At 42.4% G+C, this 20,133-nt stretch overlaps 1 protein-coding gene across 6 annotated transcripts in view; it reads right to left on the bottom strand.

Annotated features, from left to right (window-relative positions):
• THSD4 (thrombospondin type 1 domain containing 4) overlaps positions 1-18,246 on the bottom strand; it is a 645,198-nt gene extending 626,952 nt beyond the window's left edge. For 2 of the 6 annotated variants that reach the window (XM_044980126.1, XM_044980128.1), the window contains exon 1: positions 14,246-14,479. The gene's annotated coding sequence lies outside the window, so the exon portion shown is untranslated. Of the gene's footprint in view, positions 1-14,245; positions 14,480-16,253; positions 16,428-18,109 lie in introns of those variants that run through there. The other 4 variants (XM_044980125.1, XM_044980127.1, XM_044980124.1 and 1 more) reach the window with 4 other exon arrangements.
• Positions 18,247-20,133: the final 1,887 nt, after the last annotated feature.

The following is a 20,133-nucleotide window of genomic DNA, read 5'->3' on the forward strand; positions in this document are numbered from 1 at the left end:
ACCACAAAAACTCATATGCTGCATAAATTGCACAAGCAGAGTAGGCTGACGAGGGAAAATAATAAGCAACGTGTCCCGAACTACTGGATGTGCTTGTGAAGAGATTTAGGCTGATGGAAGTTTCCGATAACAGACAGGAGAAACCCAAAGTGAGCTTTGGTCATGGACACAATAAAAATGGGAAACATTCTGATCCTCCAAGTTATTATCCCCACACATCTTTCAGTCAGCATGAGATTGCCTGTCTTCAGCATCATCTTGCACTGCAACATAATCAGTAAATATTACACCAAGCTTTGTGGGGCCCTGAAGCTACAGGCTTAACAGCACTGTCCTGAATAGCAGAACTGCCATGCCTATGTTCTTGGAGAGACAAGACAGGTGAAGTAACAGGTGACATAACAGGTGAAGTAATCTCTTTTATTGGACCAACTTCTGTTGGTGAGATGGGACCTGAAGAAAATCTTTTGAGCCACACACAGCTTGTCTCTCCGACCAACAGAAGTTGGTCCAGTAACAGATATTATCTCACCCACCTTGTCTCTTTAATATCCTGGAACTGACCTGGCTACAACTACACTGCATACATGCCTATGTTCTAACTCAGGGGTAGGCAACCTATGGCACATGTGCCAAAGGCGGCACACGAGCTGATTTTCAGTGGCACTCACACTGCCCCGGTCCTGGCCACCGGTCGGGGGCCTCTGCATCTTAATTTAATTTTAAATGAAGCTTCTTAAACATTTTAAAAACCTTATTTACTTTACATACAACAATAGTTTAGTTATATATTAAAGACATAAAAAGAGGCCTTCTAAAAACATTAAAACGTATTACCAGCACACAAAACCTTAAATTGGAGTGAATAAATGAAGATTCGGCACACCACTTCTGAAAGCTTGCTGACCCCTGTTCTAACTGTTGAAGAGAGATATTCTTAGGGCCTGATCCAAAGTCAATTGACTTCAACAAGTCTTGATCAGAACCTTACCCTTCTGTGCTAGTAATGGAGTATCTTTTATAAGCACTCAATTCACTAATTACAAAAAGTTGGTTTCTTTGGAGAATGAAATGCTGCTCCTCACTAAATTTAGCAGTTCCATGTTTAGAATAGAAACAAAAATAAAAAAAGTCTTAGCTTATTTCATTCAACCTTCAATAAAAATATGTAGCTTAACTCTGGATTCTCCTTCCTTCTTACATTATCATTGGGCAAAGCTGCTTAGTTCACTAATTAAGTGCTAGTGACTGTAAAAGAATATAAATCCAAAATACAGGATTACACCAGCATTTTCACATGCTGAAATTACAAAAACGTACAGAGGTAACTTAAGATCAGTTCAGATAACAAGGTAGTCAGAGGGACTTCACCACATGTTCTGCCAAAATTGATGACTTGCCATTGAGACAAGATGCATTATTAAACTCAAGAGATTTGTGATAAAGTGCAATTTAAATGGACATCATCTGTTTACGTTAAAAAATGTCTCTCGTAAAGGGAAGGTAAATATTATGTAGTGTCTCTGGAGGATGCATTCCTATGTGAATTTTTAAAATATTTTAATAGACTGAGGACTAGTATAAAGATTATTACTGTATTCACCGATTGAGGCCAGAAGAGATCATTAAATCATCTAATCTGCACTCAATTATAACCCAGGCCATAGAATCATCATATTTAATCAAGTATTAGTCGTGTGTGTGTGTGTGTGTGTGTGTGTGTGTGAGAAAATCTGACAGTCCTGAAAAATCAACTTGGACACTTCATGTAGATTTTAAGATCCGAAATTTGCCCTCCTTTCTTTTAAAAGGGAGGTAATGCCTATCATCCATGGCAGACATACATATTTTGATACTGGATGCCTCAGCGTGGTGGATGTCCAACTTGAGACACCATGGGCCACTGAAAAGAAAAATTGCACAATGGATGCAAGACTGTTCTTGAGGAATTACAAACTGGAGAGATGGCCCTTTCTTATGTTCATCTTTCTTTTCCAGCACAGTGGAAAGTCTCATGCTTGCCTTAGCCAGGGCTTTGCAGTGGGCTGAGTTTTGCTGTTCCCTTTCTTGCAAATTCAAGAAGTTCCTCATTTAATAAATTGTGAATCCCCTTTTTTCAGTTGTATACAGATGGGTATTTTGCCTGCAGTTTCAACTGATGGCAGGTGAGGGTCACTGCTCTGTAATAATTTGCCCTTGAGCACAAACTAGTTCAACATCTGCCAACAACTGACCTCTTTTTCACCTGACACAATCAGGGCCCTATTCAGAACCCCTCACACAATACTTAAGAAAAGCTACTGAAATCCCTGGGAGTTTTGCACGAGTATGGAGTTCTGCAAAAGGCCCTAAATTATGTGTAGTGGTGGAGGCTACTGCACTGTGGATAATTTAGAAATGCTGGTTTAGTTTCAGAATTTATTGTATCTTAAAAGGAGAATTGAGGGGTCCAAGTTGATTTTTGTGTTTGACCCAAACTTTTTTTTTTTTTTGGCCAGTAACACAGAGGTTTATTCGATGACAGGAACAGGGTCTAAAACAGAGCTTGTAGGTTGCAGGACTGTCAGATTTTTTTAAGATCCAAAATTTGCCACTCCCACCACATTGAGGCACCCAGTACCAAAGGTGAAAATTTTGGGGGTACTTTTCCTGCCACCTCGCTTACTGAAGCTCATTTATAGAGTTTGTTGATAACTGTGCATACTCATTTAAGAAAAGTCAGAGGAAAGCGGGTCATAATACCAGTGACACAGGAGCTTCCATTTCAACCCATACAATAGCAGTTTGGGAAAGGGGCATGTGAAAGCAGAAATGTGAAACACTGCCAGAACCAGCATAACCAATGTGCTTAAGGAAACTTAGTTTGTGGAGCAACTAAATCATCTAATCATCTTAATTGTAATGGCTCTTTGGGAGCTGTTAAAGATCTACTGGATCAATACAGGTGCTGCACATGCACAGTAAACTTGAGTAATAAAACCCATCTTTGTGAAATCTCCATTAGGAGAAACAAAAACTACTGAACATTTATTTTAAGTCCTGGTTTCTGAAAAGAGTCTTTTGAAATCATGTTTTTGTTTTAAACTATTAGTCACAGGTAAATATTCAAAAGAAGTTGAACCAATCTCAGACCCTGAGTACAGAAGTAGCATCGTACAACCAAAGATTTTTTTCCATACCCCAATCATTCAAAACTGCCAAATGGATTTTTTTTCAAAATTATGTTAAAAACACAGACTCAAACTGTGCTCCCATGCAGAGCCCTGCTGTGCTAAGCCCCCATCAGCCAACAGCAGATCTGAGCAGACAGGATATAAACTCGGTAATGATGATGGTTAGAGATAATTAACAAGAGCAGCGTTGTCAGCACCACTGTAATAAATCAAGGCCTGAGCCTGCAATAGTCTAGATCTCCCCTGCATGGTGCTTAGTGCTCCCAACCCCCTGACCCCAACAAGAGTGCTCAGCACCTCACTGGATTGGACCCCTAACCTGTAGGCTAGCAAAGAATAATAAAAATCTAACTTTTGCTGAGTAACATGGATTAACAGTTAAAAGCAATAATAGTAACATTAAGGAGTAAAGGAAATTGCATTTTAATGATCAGGTATCACTACAAGATCAATACGGACATTCATCCTGAACCCCCACAGGTATCAGGTCTAGGAAAAAAAAAAAAAAGCACAGTATTTCTTTGGCTGCCAAACTTGAACAGTACTAGTGACCTAAGAGTTAATAGTTAATTTCCTTTTTTTCTTTTAAGTCATAATCCCCTTGGTGCTCTAGTTGAATGTTTAAATTCCATGTACAGACCCAAAGGGGTCACAGCAAGCAGGTTTACCCGCTGTTCCACGTTCATTTATCCAGTGCACTATTCCATGGGGCTAGAGAAGTATTAGATACAGTTTTCACTGCTGCCAGATTCAATAATTGAGTCCATCCTGTAGGATATCCTGACTTCTGGGCAGCTTATGGAATGTCATTTTATTATAATTACTTGGCGTGGGACTGGACACCTGGTTTCTCTTAGCCAACCAGATAGGCAGATTAAAGATAAGAAAAAAAAATCACACTGTATATCTTATAGACAAAACAATACCTAAATAAAAGTACAATTGATGTATATGACCACCACCTTAGCAACTTCAAAAAAAAAAATAGAACTGACGCAGTGGGCGTTGCCATGAGAAAGAACTGGAAATCAGAAAGTTTCAGAGTTATCTTCAAGTAAATTCTCACTGGTTTTTGTAAAAATAAATTAATTAAATTAAATATTTAGAGGCAGATTCTGCCACTAAGATAATGGGACTGCTCAACAAGGTAGCTATTACTCAGCACAAGTACAAGGGAGTAGAATCTGGTCCTTAGCAAACTTCAAGTCCCAAAGGGCTAGATTACAATACTCCTATTCATTCTAAGTAGCACCTTACTCTGAGAGTATCCAACCTCCCGGGCACTGCTCAGGTAATAATTCAGCGTGAGTTTAACATCAGGCATTGATGGGAGAGACAATCACCATGCAAGATACTGGAACAGGTGCTCATATGGATTTTTAAGGATTTTTAAGACAATTTTAGGAGATTTTTTGTTTTTGAAAAAATTAAGACCCCACAGAATTGCCGACCTCACACTATGCCATCAATTTTTAAATACAGTCTTAGTTAACTATTTAGCTATTATAGACCCAATACTGAAATCCTTATGCTTACAAGTGATCTTGAGCTCACACTAGTCCAAATGCAGTCAATGGAAGTGTTGCCTGAGTAAGAATCGTAAATATTAGGGTACCTAGCTGAAGTTTTCCTGTAAGAGAGAACACTACCATAGCCCTGCTTCTGCATGGATGCAGCAGACTGAGGGGGTGATGTCAGCTGGCATACTGAAGGGAGTGTTCATCAACCAGTAGTCATCATGAAGAAAAGCGTTTTAAAACAGCTACATTGAACCCTTCCCTTCCCAGACCTCTGGCAGTGGGAGCCAGGAATACATCCATCTAGGTCGGTGGCACACTGGAGGATGGTGAGCTACCACGACACTTGTATTTCCCTAAAGCTCTTTTCTCTTCATCGAGGTCCCATTCACCCAGATTTCTCTGCTGAACTTTGTTCTTTGTCCTCTGCTGTTAAAGTGATCCCCAGATGTGGGTTCCACAGCAAGGGAGAGGTCAGCCAGTGCAGAAGTTTAACCATTCAGTATTATAATATGTACCATCAGATTTAATAGCAGCCATGTCTTATTAACAGCAGTGTTTTTAGAAGTCCAGGAATCATGTGAAGAACTGAACAAAATCAGAAAGTGAACTAAACAAAGGGGCAGTAGAAAATCCAGCACCTTACAAAATAGTATTACACTGTCCAGTTACAGAGTCCCATGGGTTATATGGAGTTTTACACGATTAACATCTTTATTAAAAAGGGGGGGGGGAATCTCAGAAGGCTTGCAATTCCTTCCTACTCTTATTGCAGGGCAAAATTCACCTCTACACAGAGGACAACTGTAAAGCTTGTTCCCTGGTTAAGCTCTCTGCACAGGGATGAATTTCTCCCAGCATTGCCAACTCTCAAGAGTTTAATCACAAGTATCACAATATTTAGAGATTTTCTGGAAGAACCACCTCCTGGAGCCCTGAATGACATCACCATCCCAGCTTTCATTACAAGAGTAAGTTTCTAACTCTCATAGCTTCAGAGAAGAGTTTGATAAACAATGACAACCCTAAGGGCTCAAAAAACTATAAAGCAAAATGTATTTAAAATCTCAAGATTTGAGGGGACTAACATGACTTTTTATGCATGGTGTTGGCAGTACTGCACAGTAATAAATTGGTAGTGAAGCAATAGCAGAGCAGGGCCTCAGAAGTGCCTATATGGCAACATCTGTAATCTCACTAGAAACCTTTATTTCGAGAGGATTAAGACTTGGCCATTTCTCCAAACAAATCACATAGAGACTTGCTTTCCATCTCACTAGCACACATACATTTCTCTCTATAAATAAGTGTAAATAGAACAAACAGTTTGCTCCTTAAAACTAGCACATAAGATGCAGGGGCACTACCCAGTTGTGGCAAACAAGGGGTTAACACCTCTCCCATTGCACAGATAGTCCCTTGTGCTGGGGTAACAAGAGGGTTGAATACCTCTGAGTCAGGAGAACTCCAAACCCAAGTCTCTTTAGACACGGCTCATCTCCAAGGTGGGGAGTTTGTCCATTTACTTTCTGATCATTTTATCATGCTGTAATATGATAATTTTACATATTCATGCTGTAAATACTAGTGTGCGCTCCAGAGATTTATGCCACTGGAGAATCCAGCCCTAATGCTGGAGAAGATGACCTTGTTGTCTACATCTCTTTGTTCTATCAAGTCATTCCACCAGTTTGTATCACCCGATTAGTAATCACAAAGTGTGCTTTTAATTTGGCTCTGACAGTTACTTTTCCAGCAAAACAGAAGTACCCCGTGTGCTAACAGAAAGAGGACACAGGTGTAATTACTACCTTCCATGCCTGGGTAAAGACACCCACAGGCTGACAATCTGTAGAGGACTGTGTTTGGAGTTCTGATACACTGTGTAGAAGACCCTTCATTTTCAGTTTCTATTTTGTTTAAGAAGTTTCCCATGAATTTATAAGTATTTATAACAAAAAATTGCTAAAAAAAAAAAAAATTAAATTTTTTTTTTTTTTTTAGAAAATCAGTGAAAAAATAACTTCAGTTTTAGGGGTTAATATTGGGGGATAGGAAGACAGAAAAAAGCAACAAAGAAAAATGAAAGTAAAGTATTGAAAGTAAAAGCAATTTAATGCTGTGGTTTTTTTCATGGAGTGCACAAACAGAACGTAAACATATGCACACACGTGTATCTTCCGCTACGTTGCCTTACTTTAACAGACAGCCTTGCAGTAATACTTAGACTAATTTAATAACAAATACAGCTAATATATGAAAATATTGATTGTATTAAGAAAATTCAATACGAGTGGTCCAAATTTGGGTGAAAAATTGGTAAAGTCCGAACAATGACTTTTGTAAAACTTGGGGATTTTTAAGTTAAAAACAAATCTGTAACACACAAAAATGAATGCCACAAACCAAGCACTGTTCCTTTTCACTGATCCCGTTTCCTTTCCTACATCATGCATTTAGGGCTTGATCCAAAAGCCATTCAAGTCAATGAGAGCTTTTCCATTGACTTCAATGGGCTTTGGATCAGGCCCTTACAGAAAATAGATTGTTTTCTCAGTATCTGTGGGAGCCACTAAGAATTTACAGAAGTAATTTTTTTTAAACTTGTCTTTCCACATAAGGGGTATGGAATCTTCCTGTTGACAGAATATCCAAAATAAATACAGGAATGGGATGCCAAAAGGTAGCAGCACAGAACCACCAGGCTCATGTCAAATAGCCAAAAAGCAAGTGCTAAAGCTGCAATTTAAAAAAAAAAAAAGACATTAATAAATCCAAAGGACACACACTGTATTATGTGATTTATTTATACATTAAAAGAATTTGCATTATAATTTTGATGCCTAATATACTTCTCATGTGAATACATTAAAGCACTAGTTTGTAAATATTAATATCCTTCTGGAATATTAATTAATATTTGGAATATTATTATCCAATATGGGGACCAGAGAAAGAGGCTACATGACTAGAGCAAGTCAGTGACAGTGTTGAAGAGTAAAAGCCCAGCTCCTGACAGCCAATCCAAGCATCTAGCCAATATTGCCTATTTACAATGATCATTCACGCCCAGTTTGCACTGCACTGTAACATTTCAAGTACAACGCTTGCCATTAAGAAGTCAAACACTTGTCAGTAGTTACCACTACTTGGTATCTCCAGCTGCCACTACGTGGTAGAGGTTGGCAAGTGTTGATGGTTTAATGGCAACCACTGCCAACCTTATTAATACTGACCAGCGCTCCAAGAATGCCACAATTCTGCAACTGTAGAAGCCAATGTAGAAGTGGGTGCCTTTCCAGCCTTAAATTCACAGGGCCCCAAAAGCAAAATTGTCCTGTTTTTCTGCTGGCAGCTTTGGAGCCCAATGCTGGGCGGAGGGAGTGCAATAGCAAGTGCATTAACCACTGGATTGCCAATGTCAGTCAAAATTGGAAGAGGAACTGTGATGGTTCTCAGGAGACCCAGGACTGCAAGTCACCTTGTTGCCCCTTGTCTCTAGCGAGAGGGAGTCTTGCCTTTGGTAGCTGGGTGTCAGCTCCCTAACACTGCCAGCCACTCAGCCACGGTCGTCCAGGCTATGCCAATCCTGTCTTTGCCTTGCAGGTTAACAAGAAGTGCACCCCAATCTCCTTGAATCAGTCCCCTGTGATCTCCAGCCCAACACTGGCTGCTACTCAGAAATTCCAGATCCTCTGCTCCCAAAGGAGCCATGTACTCCAGTTTAACCTTAAATCACTGCCCCTGTAGAACACACAGCACTTACACATACTCATAACAAAACGTAAGAAGGTTTATTTAAGAAATAATAGAGGTTCCACTAGAAACAAGAGTGACTAATAGAAACAGATGGTTACAATACAAAACAAAAATCATAAAATGTAAACTAGGGCCTACACTTATTTCCTATGTAATAAAGTAGGTTTCCCTCCCACCCCCCGAGTTCAGTCTGTTGGAGACCTGGCTTGCCTCCCAGGAACCAGGACTCAATCTTTCATGAAACATACCACTCAACAAGATGTCACCTCAGTGAATGGATGCAGAGTGTCTTTCTCTATCCTGTGATACACTGAATTTGTCTTTTGTCCTTATTCACAGACAGAGTGATCCCGTCTAGTATAATGCTCCTTTTTACATCCAAGTGGTTTTGATGTTTATAGTACATCTTTGATGGTTTTCCATTGACTTTTCTGTGTTTTTGTGATAGTGGGAAATTGGCTAGTTGGGGAGGGGTGACAACTCCCTCCCAGTTGAATGGGCTGTCACAGACACATACGATTTGCTCATGACATCACTTTCACTTCAAGACCATAAGGGCATAATTTTTCAATAGAGTTAAATTATTCGTAAAATATTACTGGTACACACATCTCACAACAATCGTGTGTGTTGACAAGAGACAAGCTGTCAGTAGAGCCCTCATATGCAACCTTTCATGGATAAATACCATGGATAAATATCAGGTGTAGTGAGTTTGTCAGGTCTGAGACAAGAGTTGCTTCTAAAGAACAGTGAACACTTTGCCCGTTGGCACCAATGGGCCTCTGTTTACCAAGTGTAGTATACAGTTCCTTTCCCAGCCCTGAAGAAGAGTTCTGTGTGGCTCAATCAATGTAGTTCTTTCCATTCCCTGCAATGGGCCTTGGATTGGCACGCAGGGTGGGGCAGGGCATTGCAGTGCTGTGTAGGCAAATATTTCCACCTTTTGCCAGGTATCGCAAGCCAGATGAGCTTTGGAGTCCTGGAGACCGAAGTTCCTATTTACCTTTGTTTTTTCTCTCCTCTCTTTTTTTTTTTTAGAAAAAACAAACCAGGGAAGTTCTATTAGACAATTAGGTTAAAGGAATGATTAGGTTACTAGGGTAAGGGCGCGCAAAAAAAAAAAAAAAAAAAGGAAATGCCAAAGCAAAGGTTGCACAAAGCAGTACACAGTAGGATACAAAGCCAGAGCCTTAGGCAGTATTAAAAAACACCACACACACGTGTAAATGAGTAAACTGAGCCACACAGATTTACACCAGTTGAGGATATAGCTAAAGGGCCTTAATTATATAATATTTCTCAGTACAACATAATACCATAATTTTTTTCTACAACCTCATGACAGATACGTGCAGGATGAGCAGATGCCCTGATTTTATAAGGACAGTCCCGATACTTGAAACTTTGTCTTATATAGATGCCTATTCACCCCACCCCTATCCAACACACGTGCTATCTGGTCACCCTAGTAAGTGTCATTTTCTAGCATCATGTGCTAGCTCACATGCCAGAGAAACAGTCCAGGGAAGTCATTCAGATGAGAAGTACACAATAAACCGCTTGTACACAACATCCCACAGGCTAACTATATAGCCTAAAGCAGTGGTTCCCAGACTGGGGTTCGTGAACGCCTGGGGGTTCGTGGGAAAAATTCCCTAATGGCGGACAGAGCTGTCCCTAGGGACCCGGACCCCGGGCACCATGGGGCCAGGAGCCCAGAGCCCCTGGACTTCCAAGCAGATCAAAGCAAGGATATCTATCACACTGAGGAGATTTAAACTTCAAGACTCCTTATAAGAAATGGAAAGGGAGCTGGATATTTTTTGCTGTTTTTTAAATTAAATAGGCAGCTAGCATAGTTTTTAAAAATTATGAAGAACAAGTTTAAGCTTTGTTGTAATGTGCATTGTTTGCCTGGACTGCTCAAGACCTGAATGCTTATGTAGGAGGAACTCTTTAAGTTGGCTTCGTAAATACCTTCTTGCTGGTTTCACATCTGATACTCCTTGATGAAACATAGCAGCCTTGTCTTATAACAGGCTTATTCAAAGTGATACAAGCTACGAAAGTGAGATCTTGGAAGAGTGTTGCCGTTTTCATAATATAATAAAAATACTGTAATGATAAATAATACTAATAAATGTGTGTAATAAGCATGTCATCAAAACAAATTTTATATTTCCAAGATCACTGCTTTTATAATTTATACTCAGGTAAAGGAGAAAAATCTCTGGAAATATTCATTTTTAGAAGGGGGTTCACGAGATTTGACATTTTAGTGAAAGGGGTTCACAGGTTGTTAAAGTTTGGGAACCACTGGCCTCGAGTAATCAGCTGGCATATATAGCCACTAAATTCACAGCCAAATTAACTTCATAGTTAAGTGACTCATCGCCTCATTTGCATTTATGGCAGGCTGTGCTGTCGTTGGAAAAGAAAATTGTTCAGACACATATGAAAAGCCTTGCGCTCTCACAGGTACGTTTTCAAGCTTGTTAAGAACATTACGAGGATGACAGGAGTGAAGTATAAAAGAATGAAAAGTTACAAAATGTTACATATGCATCTAAGGTGACCGAAAAGATACTGTCAGAGGCAGGATACTGATTAGATGGAACACTGGTCTCAGCCAACATGACCATTATCTTCCTGTGAGAACAGCATTTTCTCTATTTGCCAAAATTGATGGCCTTACATAATTAAAGCCTATGACGATAGTGCAGATGCCATTGTTACCTACCCAAACTTAATGTTCTCGGAGGGCCTGATCCAAAACCCTGGGTAGTCTTGACTTCAGTGGACTTTGCATCAGGCCCTTAATGCAGGGGACTTTGGGCAGAATTTTTGTTTAAATGCAGAGCCTAATCCCACACTCCATTGCCACAGTTTTACACTCACACAGCTCCACTGGGATCACAGGGCCTACAACACCACAAAACCAGTGTAATGGAGTGGAGGACTGGGCCCAAAATGATGACAGCAGATAAACTGTTATTTTCAACATCTCCAGAGTTACTCTCTTGGGCCACTTCCAAGTCTTCCAAAGGGTTCAAGTCTCTTTTTTTATTGTAGCTTTTAATTGACAGCAGGTTTAAAAAAAAAAAAGACACAGTTATCCATATTCTCTAAAGCAAATGTTTTATACTCCCATCATAAAACTCAGCACTGCACATCAGTAACCCTAATTAATTTTCTGCAACTAAATCAACTGTTGTGAGCAAACCTGTTGTATTAAGTAGGAAAAGAGAAAAAAAACTGAATACATAGCTAGTGCAAACACTATTCAGCATTTTGATGCCAATGGAACTACTCCAGATTTAAGTCAGTGTAAATAAGAGCAGGATTTGATCGGTTCCTAAAACCTAACTAGCAAGAATCAGGGGCCAGATTAAGGCATTAGGTTCTCAGGTAAATGTGCTGGGTATTCTGACCATACTTAGGTTTAAGGCACCTATAAGATACCTCAAGTCAGAGCAGCTTGTCTGGTCTTTCTAGCCCCCTCATACTTGTTATTTTATGGCATTTTTTCCTTGAAGGATATCTGGTTTTTCACTGAAGACGCTCACTCTCAGAGCATAGTTTAGAGAATCAGGATTTCAACTTTATTGTTACAACAGAATATTTGAAATTTTCACAAGCCTGCCCCCACCCCCCACCCCCCACCCAAAAAAAAGAAAGAAAAAAGAGTTGAGCATTACGAAAGTCTGGATAATGTCACCATTTTTAGCTTTCATTTTGAATCCTTGATGATATCTAAATGACCTGGAATCATATCCATCACCAGACCTTGTGCCAGGGAGAACTCCAAGTTGGCAGAAACATGTACCATAGGACTGATGGACCAGTTAGGTGAGTAAGAATGCACTGATGGTACCATGGTCAGCAATAAACTCAGCTAAGCACTGGTCTCTTCCAATGCATTCTCTTGTCACTGAACACAAGAGAGGGACAAGAGCACTGTGCATACAAGACTGGTGGGATGTCGGAAGATAATAAGCACTGGCTTCTCTCATCCACACAACTGTGTAATCATAGAATATCAGGGTTGGAAGGGACCTCGGGAGGTCATCTAGTCCAACCCCCTGCTCAAAGCAGGACTAATCCCCAGACAGATTTTTTGCCCCAAATTCCTAACTGGCCCCCTCAAGGATTGAACTCACAATGTGGGGTTTAGCAGGCCAATGCTCAAACCACTGAGCTATCCCTCCCCCACATGCTTAAGACACTAGCAAAATTAAGTGATACTATTCTTCAATCCAAAGAACAAAATCTTATCAATAGAGGGATACATAGAAAACAATGATGATTTCTACTATTTCTGTTGAGAGTTCTTATCACCACAGTGACTATTTAATTCTGCCATGTCAGACCTGAAACTTCTTTAGACTAAAGGAAAAACTTATATTTTTAGCAAAGGACATGTTCATTTAAGGGCTTTTTATTTAAAAAAAAGTGGCCTGGAGAAAAGGACTATGGCAATGTCATTTGTGAAATACTAATCCCAATGGTAACAGTGAGCCAGATTCTACAGTTCAGTGTAGCCAGTTTGCTCCATGCTGCTGGTATAATCTGGCTCTAAGGGGAGTTTACCAGCCCAGGGGAGATCACCCAGGGAGTGTAAAGAGGTTCCTCTGGTGATGTAGAGCTGGAGTAGTGACTTACACCACTCGTCCTTGCTGCTAAATACTTGTCTCCCAGCAGTATAGTCATTATTTAAGTTTATACGTGTCAATTATAGTGCGGCCAGAGGAAAAGTGGCATTTTGAGATGTTTCTATACTACCCCAATCCTGCACTGAATTTTCAGCCCCCTGGAGCCACTACAGCTCCATGTAAATTGGAGCAACTCATAGGCTGTTCTAGCACAGTTTCCAGGGATCAGCCTGGCACAGCACGGCACAGCATCAGGGGAGTACAATAGGGAGCTGCAAGACACCCACCCACCCTTCCCAATTTGCACACTGCATCAAGCTGGACCCCTGGATATGGCCCAACGTGTCTATTACCAAACTGAAGAGATTATGGTCACTGGTTCTTCATCCTCCATAAAAATAACTAACTTTTTCCCCTTAACCTCTTGTACAAAACCCTCTGGAATGAGCTCTTGGGTTATCTAGATGGGACCAATTCCAAAACAAGAAGAGGCTCCCTCTTCCTTACATGCACTATGATTACAACCACCCGGGGTTAGTCAGTGTGAAGGGGAAAGCAGCTCTGGAAATGGTTCCTTATGGGAAAAGAATCAAGTAACAATAAAAGAAGGGCCAGGAATCCCCCTAGATGAGATCAGAAATGTGTCAAGACAGAACACGCCTTCAAAAGCTACAAACCACGTGATCTGAGATTAACTAACCTACAGGGCAGGAGCACATTAGCCTGCTAGCAGACCAGGACTCTGACTGTGCCATCCATTGCGGGACATCAAGGGGGCCTGGAGAGCGGATGCAGATTGGGAGACAGGGGTGCTGAATAGTCACTTACGCCCTGTGGGGCCCAACAACTGGCCAATTTCCCCTCGGAACTGTGAATATACAACGTGTCCCCCCCCAGAGGCAAACTCCAGCCTCAGCACGTGGGGCTCTCAGCAGCCCTTCAAACCACCACCAGAGAGACACGTTCAGCGTGTTACCAAGAGGGAAATGACACCGCGTACGCACCGGCTAAAGCCTCTCGGATCAAAAGCACCAGGTCACCCTCCGATCCAAGTGACCTGCCTCTCTCCTCTCCCATTCCCGCGGCTGGAGTGGGGAGCGGGGCAGGGCTGGAGACCTGCTGGAGCAAGCAGAGCGGTTACCTTGCCAGTGTCCCTGGGAGCTCACGTCCAGTCCCCCCACGGTGAGGACCCCTCTGTGCTGCTGATGCAAAGCCTGGTGCCCAAGCAGCCTCAGTCCATGGAGAGCAGCGGGGAGCCCAGTGCACAGCCAGGCAGCGGCTGCTGGAAACCCCTGCGGGAGCCGAGGCAGGTTCCCTGGCTGCGGGGAAAGCGCCTCTCTCGCGGGCGCCCTTCCTCGCTCCCTTTTCCCTGCTGCCTGAGTGGGCAGAGAAAGACACAGGCAGCGGCGGACGAGCTGCTGCCCCTGCTGCCACCCGGCGGCTCTTCTGGAGAACAGCATCTGCCGCTCAACTCAGCGGTTCCCTCCGCACCTCGGCACAGGCTGAAACTACTTAGCTACCACCAGCCTTGGGCATTTAACAAACTGCAAGTCAGAGCCAGGCAGCGCCTCGTCATCTCTCCCCCACTCCTCCTCCGCCTTCATCCAGGGGACCTGACCCTCACCTAGCAGGGCTAGTGCTGTCCTCCTGGGCCGGGGTGATTTTAAAACACTGCTAGATTTCTAGCTCTGCTAGGCAGGTGCCCTGGAAGGGTGAATCCCAAGCTCCTAGTAGCTTTGCTATGTGCAGAAGTGGGAGCAAAGAGGGAAAACGACAATAATCTGAGTAGTAAGGGACTTGCTGAGAACGCACGCTTGGGGCAGCCCTTCACAGGGGAAATACTGGGCTAGACGGAGGAGAGGTTCAGTGATGAGCTGCCAAAATTTTAACTGGTTCCCTATAAAAAGTTCTGATTTAAGGGGGGGAGCGGAGGAGGGGCCAGGGCAGGCGGAGACATACTTGTGGGGTCAGAGGCCCCTGCAGGGCCTGGGGCAAATTGCCCCATTTGCCCCCCCAGCAGCCCTAGAGCTTGCAGCCCCCTCCCCCCTTACCTTGCCGGCAGCTCAAAGCAACTCCAGAGCTCAGCTGAGCTGCCCATGCTGCAGCTGGGGGTAAGCGGGGGAAGGGCCAGGGGAGCCTCAGTCTCCCCAGCTGGGAATCCTGGGAGCAACAGGATGGTCCGGCCCACGGACTGGAGTTCTTTGCTCACCCCCTGGCCCTTTAACAACCAGTTCTCCACGGAGGTCTAATTTTAGCAACCGGTTCTTGGGAACCTATGGGAACCTGCTCCAGCTCACCACTGGCTGACCCTGTATGGCAATTCCTCTGTTCCCTCCTGGCTTAGCCTCTGGTTTAAGGCGAAAGCTCAGCCAGGATTACAATAAGAGATTCCATTCACGCACACGGGCTTAGTTAGAAATTCTTTACTTCACCCCCCTGAGCAGTGCAAGTTTCAGTGCTGTAAAGTGGCAGTGTAGACAGTGCTATGGCACTGGTAGCTGGGCTCCCAGTGCTTTAATGTCAGCTGTGTAGACATACCCTTGGTAACTAGCACCAACCCTACTTTTAAAGTGAAAAGGGTTGGTAACACCACACCCAACACCTGCCAACCAACCCTGAGAGATTACAGAAAAGAATAATCAGGCTAGAGTCCTCTGGCACTTCAAAAGGCTAGAGCAGGCAGAGTAACTCACATGTATGCTCTTACACAATTAATTTATTGCAAGGAGCATATTTGCTGTGTGCCAAGTCAGTAATGCCCTCAGCAGCTCTCTTTCATGGGATGGAGTGCTGGAATACTTGTCTCCCAGCAATATAGTCATCATTTAAGTTTATACATGGCAATTATGTTAGCTGCTACAGTCTTGCAAAGTGCCAAAGTGTTTTGTGTGTGTGGCTGTGATCTCATTTACAGACCATTCTCTTCCTGGGAGACTTCAACAGAAAAAAGTCCCTATTAGAATTGAGTGAATGATTTCCAACAAATAATGTATTCAACTATTTTAGCTCTTTTTTCTGATCATGGGATAGCCATAGATTTTTGATTTATTCATTACAAGAACCTTTTAAGTTTTTCTTATTTATAGATTGGTCATTAAAGATCACTGCAAGTTTGCACTAATGAATATTTGTAATAAGAGTTGTATTACCTGGTTTTAGATTTGAGCTGGTAAACCACAGCCTATGGTTTGTTTTCTGGATGGATGAGTGGGGAAGTACTTCTAACGTGAATACTCACTAAGGAAAAGTTAACTTTTTATTTCTGCCAATATTTACACAGGGGACTCTGAAATTTGATGCTGTCAACATTCATGCTCTGACATCTGTGGAAAGTGGAACACAAAATGAGTACAAACACAGGGAAGAGTTCTGTTTGAACTTCAAGTCCATGTACAATGGATTTTAAGTATTTGCCTGCCTCTCCACACCATATTAAATATATTGGAACCTAAATTATAACCTAGCTACAGTCCAGTACTACTACTAACAATCTTTCCTTATGATGAAGTGTCCCATAATGAGATCTCACTATCATAACAAGATATCCACAGGGAAAGACTCCTTGCAACGTAGGAAGTTAATCACTATTATTCTGGTGCTGGGTGGAGCCATTTTGTTACTTGCACTTAAACCAAAGTAAAACAGGTTACTTTTCTTTACAAAAAATTTGGGGTGGAGGATGTAGCATTTGTATTATAGTAGCACTGTCCCAGCAGGGCCAATAAGTTGCGCACTGTGCTGTGTATTGTGTTCACCCACCACACCAAGAAAGGACTGTCCCAGCCCCAAAAGCAGCGCAAAAATGACATAAGCAGATACAAACAGAAAAGGAGCACAAAGTAACGAGAGATTTATAATAGGGATAAGAAGCAGCTATCACAGCACAGTCCAGGCTACCTAAGCACTCTTGAGTGTTTTGTTGGCACCATAGTGCAAGAGGTGAGTTTTAAGGAGAAAGCTGAAGAACAATGCAGAAACTTTAAAGATTTTTTTTGACTCGCTGTTGCATTGCTTCCTACTTCCCATACGCAACTTTAGGGGGACTATAATGACTGTTTAGTGCTCAGAAGCACAGAGCTAGGCTGTACAGTCAGGGGATTCATATAGCTTTCTTTCCCTCCTGGAGACCTTTGAATCTTCATAGGTGACATGTATAGCATGGTTGGTGGTATCTAGAGTGGACACTTTCAGTATGCACCTTACTAAGCCAGCCCACAGTTCGAGCTGATTAGAAGTTTGAGCTCAGGGAAAGGTGGGATAGAAAGGAAGATTGAGGCCAGCCCAACAGTAGATTGGTAAAGCTGTACCAGATAGCTAGCAGAATGCTTGCTTAGCTCTCGACCCTGCCCAAAGCAGTATCTTTAGCCAGGTATAGTGTGAGCAAACATTCTAAAAGCTTCCCCCCATAGACAGGCCTCTTTTCTGATCTGCATTACCCCTAGTTTATCCACTCTGGCTCTGTCCTGGGCAAAGAATGCCAATTACCTCATTTTATGCCATTCAAAGGGCTTCAGTGAACTCTATTCTCTACTCAGCACCCAGGTTCTGCTCTTTGTCAAGTACCATGCTTGTTTCCTGGGTCCTTGCATAGTCAGAATGGATTGTTAGTCTTTTCCTAAAGAGCAGAGTACTTCACTGCAGAGCATTTGCCATCCTGGCACACTCTGAGTGCAGCACTTTCACACCTGAGGTTGAAAACAAATGATTTAGTCTATAATTGAATGCTGATGTGAAGCTGGGCCACCTAATCTTGTCAAAACTCAAGCTGAAGGACAATATTGTTTGAGTGGCCCAGGACAAAGAAGTCCAACCAACAAAAGTTTATATGCTGAGAGGTATGTGGGATGAACAAAATGCCAATTGAAACAGATGTTAATAGCATTCAGAAGAAGGCTCAGTGTTTTGAAGTTCACCATTCACAATTAGTCACAAATAACAGACTCACAACATTGGTTATCTGAATATCAGGAAAAGCAGAGGACAGAGCATATACCCAATCACTCACCCATCTCACCTTTCTTCTTGTCTCTTTTCCTCCCCTCCCTTCTTCTGCAGTCATTTCTGGCCACAACTCATCTTTCCCGCTGCACTATTCATCTCCCTTTCCTCTTTGGGAGAGAGTTCTTCCCCCAGTGCTAAAGCAGGAGCCTGGAGGTGAACAGAACCCCTAGTTTGCCTGATTAAGTACTGGCAGGTACAGCTGCCATCACTTTTTCCATCGGCCAAAGAGGAAATTTGTTGCTGAGCTGGTGAATGGAAGAGGAACAATGTTTCCATAGCTATGTATCTGTTCTTCAGATTAGCTGACATGCAGAATTTATTTTCAACAAGTATAATACTATGAATGTCCCTTTGTCATCATGCTCCAATAAAATCCTAAAGCTTTCATCAGAGATTTCATAATCTCATACAGTTAGTTTAGAAAAAGGCAAAAGTCCATTCCGATTGTGGTTTTGTGTTTCTAAAATATAGACAACACTAAGGACCCTGCGAAACAGATGCCATTCTTTCCAAAAGCAGAGCATGGGTGCTAGGAGGAAAACAGGATTCACTGAAGCACTCCAGGGCCAGAACTGATGGTGAGTTTAGAAGTATTTCTCCTGCAGTAATCCCTAAAGAAAATATTTGACACTTCAGCTTGTGACTGTGAAAGTTTGAACCAGTATGCCTTTGGGGAAGGCCTGAGTGAAACCAATGCCACTAGGCACACAAAGAACGTGATCATTCACTCAGCACATCATGACCAAGCCAGATTCTGTCAATCAGGTCATAGGCAGGAGTATCCACAGCTTAATTTAAAGGGCACATTGCAATCCATTTGAAATTCATAGGATAACCCAGGGTCCTTCTGTCTCCACAGCTGGAAGATACTCCTGCCCATGAAGACATGGCAGCTCTTAGGCCAGCTGCTGCAGTGAGAGAATAGTTTCCTGTATCTGTAGGGTTTCATTGAAATGCTTTGGTCACAGCAGCCTGGAAAGTGGACTTCAGGGCTCCTTTGAAAATCCCACACTAGGTTCCTGCCCAAGGTAAAAGTACTGGGGGGAGTGACAAGAAATGTTATGGTACAACAACAGGGGATTTTCCAGGAAAGCCCAAGATTTTGTACCCATTACTATTCACCAGGAAGCGTCTTGCCCTGCCAGGGACCCCTCTCCCTGTCCTTTCCCTCTAGTAGTAGGGAAGGAGAAAAAAACACCACATGGAGATGAGATTGTGAGAATAAGAAACTCTTGTACTGAAGTTTTCCCTCTTTTAAAATTGTCTCAATCCCTTATAACGCATCCTCATCTCTCTTTGTGAGCCACTAACAGATGAAATAGGATCTTTGTACTTTTAAGACAAAGCACATGCCATAGATCTATTTCCAATTCTTCGGGAGAGCAGGAAACAACATTGCAGAGAGTTGGAAGTCTGCTGCTCAGTACAAGGAAGCCCATTTTAGATCTGCAGGAGGATCCAACAGATCAGTGTCATAGTTAAGGCTGGGAAACCTGCTCCAAGGCCTTATAATGCAGAGCCAGATACTGAGCAAGTGGAATGTTAGACCCTACATAGGCTTAGACGGAGCATGCAGTTTCTACAGGTTTCCTCTTCATCTCTATGCTAATCAATCACTTTATCAGTGGCAAAAATTCACAAGTCCACATCTGGGTATTACTACTTGATAATCAGGTTTTAACAGAATTGCTGCTTTGAAAACTTGAATAATAGTATTTAGCACTTCACATCCAGAGGTCTCAAAGCTCATGTCAAAGGAAAAGTATTATTGCCCTCATTCTACAGAAGAGCAAACTTAGGTACAGACAAGATAAGGGACTTGCCCCAACCCACAAAGTAAGCAGTGGCAGAACTGGGAAGGAGATGTGGATTCCAGGACTTCCAGTCCAGAGATCACATGTCACATTGCCTCTTAAATAACAGACAATTATTTGGAAAAGAACATAAGAGCGGCCATAGTGCGTCAGACCAAAGGTCCATCCAGCCCAGTATCCTGTCTGCCAACAGTGGCCAATGCCAGGTGCCCCA

Source organism: Mauremys mutica, chromosome 11 (assembly GCF_020497125.1).
Source record: "Mauremys mutica isolate MM-2020 ecotype Southern chromosome 11, ASM2049712v1, whole genome shotgun sequence".
Lineage (NCBI taxonomy): Eukaryota > Metazoa > Chordata > Testudines > Geoemydidae > Mauremys > Mauremys mutica.